This window comes from Silene latifolia, chromosome Y, assembly GCF_048544455.1.
Source record: "Silene latifolia isolate original U9 population chromosome Y, ASM4854445v1, whole genome shotgun sequence".
NCBI lineage: Eukaryota > Viridiplantae > Streptophyta > Magnoliopsida > Caryophyllales > Caryophyllaceae > Silene > Silene latifolia.
Genome location: NC_133538.1, coordinates 430,993,312 through 430,996,644, shown reverse-complemented (window position 1 = coordinate 430,996,644; position 3,333 = coordinate 430,993,312). Strand labels below are relative to the sequence as shown.

At 43.7% G+C, this 3,333-nt stretch overlaps 1 non-coding gene across 1 annotated transcript; it reads right to left on the bottom strand.

The window, feature by feature from the left end:
- Positions 1 to 638: 638 nt before the first annotated feature.
- LOC141635749 (small nucleolar RNA R71) lies at positions 639 to 745 on the bottom strand. Its single transcript, XR_012540412.1, has one exon. It is a non-coding gene; the product is annotated as a small nucleolar RNA R71 (small nucleolar RNA).
- Positions 746 to 3,333: the final 2,588 nt, after the last annotated feature.

The window sequence follows — 3,333 nt, the reverse complement described above, 5'->3', positions numbered from 1 at the left end:
ACACATGGAGACTAACGGTTTGTTGAGTGCATTCCTAGGAGGAACCATCAAGCTCTACTTTTCAACTTCGACCCCGAAAGGCTTTTTAGGACCTTGAGGATAAGGACTCTTAATAGAGTTAGGAACCCTCCTTAAGCAAACATAGACCAACCAAACCCACACACCCTACCCATCATTGACACCACAACCCCACTTCCGCCAAACGACACAATTGAGACTCCAATTGAAAACCCATTTCAGAACATTCAAATTCCGACTCCACCTCAATCACCACCACCTCCACCTCCAATGGCTTTACCTGATCACAATCGCCCTAACCATAATGATTATTGTAATCTAATTAATTTCGGCACCTTGACTCGCAACAACTTTGAGATGCACCCCGCCCAAGTGGGGTTGATTGAAAAAGACTTGTTCGGGGGACACATTGAAGAAGATGCTCACGCTCACCTACGAAAGTTCAAGAGAAAGGTCTCTATGATGAAGAAGAACGGGGTATCCGAAGAAACTCTAAGGATGATGTTGTTCCCATTCTCCTTGACGGGTGGTTGAATATTCACCCTCCTGATACATTCACAACATGGGACGCCTTAGCCAAGGCATTCATGGCCAAGTATTATCCATCATCCAAGACCGCCATGCTTCGAAATAAAATCCACACTTTCCAACAAGAAGATGGGGAATCCTTGGGTGAAGCATGTGATAGGTATCAAGACCTTATCGCTAGTTGTCCTCACCACGGGATCTCGGAGTGGTATATCACCCAAACCTTCTTCCAAACCTTGTTGCCTAGAACTAAAGAAATGGTGAATGCCTCCGCGGGAGGGGGATTCGACCATTTGGGTGATGAGGAAGGGACGACAGTAATTAAGAAGATGGTAGACTCGGAGGCCAATTATGGATCAAGAGGAAATATGCTTAGGAGAAATGGCAAATACCCTAAGGAGAACTCTTCTAGTTCAAATGCCGAGACAAATGCTAAGCTTGATCTTCTCACCAAGCAACTTGAGAAATTGCAAAGGAACCAAGTTCATCAAGCTTCCACCTCACATGGTCCACCCATGTAGGAGGTAGTTCAAGTTTCACCTTGTAAGCTATGTGGGGGAAAAGGCCACACTTTTGACATGCGTGCCAACAACTACAGTGGGGGGTATGAGAAGAATGTCCAAGATGTTAATGCTTTTCAAAGCTATAACAACAATACAAGACCACCACGACTACCCTACAACAATCCCAATGTCTATAACCCAAACACTAAATTCTATCATCCGGGTTTGAAGAACCACCCTAACTTTAGCTACAAGAGTACCAATGTTCAAAACCCACAACATCTTCAACCCCAAGCCCCAAATAATCCACCCGGATTTAATCAACCAAGGGGTGGATACTCAAACCAAAGAAATAACCCCAGAAATAAAAACCAATGGCCCAACAACATTCAAAGCCAAAACTTTGGGAACCAACCTCAAGGGTACCAAGATTTTAGGAGCAATAAAAACATCTAAGGGTTCTATCAAGGGAAACAATTGAATCAAGCTAATCAAGTATTTGGGCAAGGGTATGCTCAAGGGTTTCAAGATCAAGGTCAAGGACCAAACTTCACCAACAATGGCCCTAAAGGGAATTACCAAGGGGGACAAGGTGCCAACACTCGGAATGACTATGGGTTCCCTTTACCCATAGCCAATCAACCTTATCAAGAACCCCAAGGTGACCCCTCTCAAAATGAACTTATGAGGATGGTGATCAAAGAACATGCAAATGCAACATAGCCAAGACATGGCTAATTTCATAAAGGCAAGCCAACAAGAACAAGTAAACCTAAGAGCTACTTACCTTAAAGATATGAGGGAAATGGAAGCCCGATTGACTTCTCATGCTCTTGCTAACCCTCAAAGGCCGCCCGGTGATCTAATAGCCCAAGGACAAAGTTCAAAGGATGCTTCTAATAATCACCAAGCTCATGCGGTAGTCTTAAGAAGTAGGATAAAGCTTGAAGACCCCTACAAGCATCTTGAGGTAGAAGTTGACACGGATCCCAAGAGAAAGCGGGTGGAAATGAATGGTGGAAGGTAAATCCCACCGATGACACCATCGGCTCGGATGAGTGAAGCCAAGAAAGGGAAGAAAGCATGTGAAGAATCTTCGAGCGGGAAAACACAAGTGGAAAGGGATATTGACGGTTTGGTTGAGGATTTACCTTTTGAAGAAGAAAGAGGTAAAGATGCTACCGAGGAGGTACTCCTACAACCCACTACTAAGGTAACAAAGAATGTAAATCCCCCAAAGGTATCTCCCAATTCTCAACTTGTTTCTCATATTCCATACCCCTCAAGAGCCGTAAAGAGTAGGGGAAACTTCAAGTACGCCAAGTTTTGTGACATGCTTGAGAAACTTGAAGTAACCTTACCCTTTACAGAAGTGATTTTGAACATGCCAACTTACTAAAATTTTTTGAAAGACATCTTGACTAAGAAGAGGGTCTTGGGTGACCAAGAGATAGTGGCAATGGAAGAGTCATGTAGTGCTCATATCCTTTAACAAGATGCCCCCTAAACTTGGTGACCCGGGAAGCTTTTCAATACCATGTATAGTTGGTGGTGTTCCTATATCAAGAGCTCTTTGTGACTTGAGAGCAAGTGTGAGTGTCATTCCTTTAAAAGTTGCAAAGAAAATTGACATTCACAGTCTTGCTCCTACTACCATGACCCTCCAATTGGTGGATAGGTCCGTCAAGTGCCCTTTGGGGGTGCTTGAAGACATACCCGTCAAAGTTGGAAGATATTTAATCCCGACCGACTTTGTTGTCTTCGATATCCCGAAGGATAGCCACACCCCCATTATCCTAGGTAGGCCATTCTTGGCTACCGGAGGAGGGCTTATTGATGTGAAGAATGGGCTGCTAACCTTCCGGATTTAGGCGACAATGTCGAATTTAACCTCCCACATTTGATGAAAGGACCCAAAGTTTAAAGTTTAAGCACTATTGAAGTGATTGATGAGGTAGTTAATGAGGTGACCCGAGAGGAGGCGGAGACGGAAGAGGTTTTCCAAATCTCCCTACATGATGAAATAATGAAAGAATATCATGATGTAGATGATGAGCTTTTGAAGAAGGTGGAGGGCCTTCTCCCTCCAAAGTTACAACTCAAATCTTTACCTCCCTCACTCAAGTATGCTTTCCTTGGTGAGGGGGAGGCTTACCCCGTAATCATAAATGCTAACCTTAGTGAGTCACAAGAGAAGAAACTTTTAAAAATTTTGAGAACTCACAAGAGCTCACTCGAGTATAGCATTGATGACATAAAGGGGCTATGTCCAAGCATATGTATG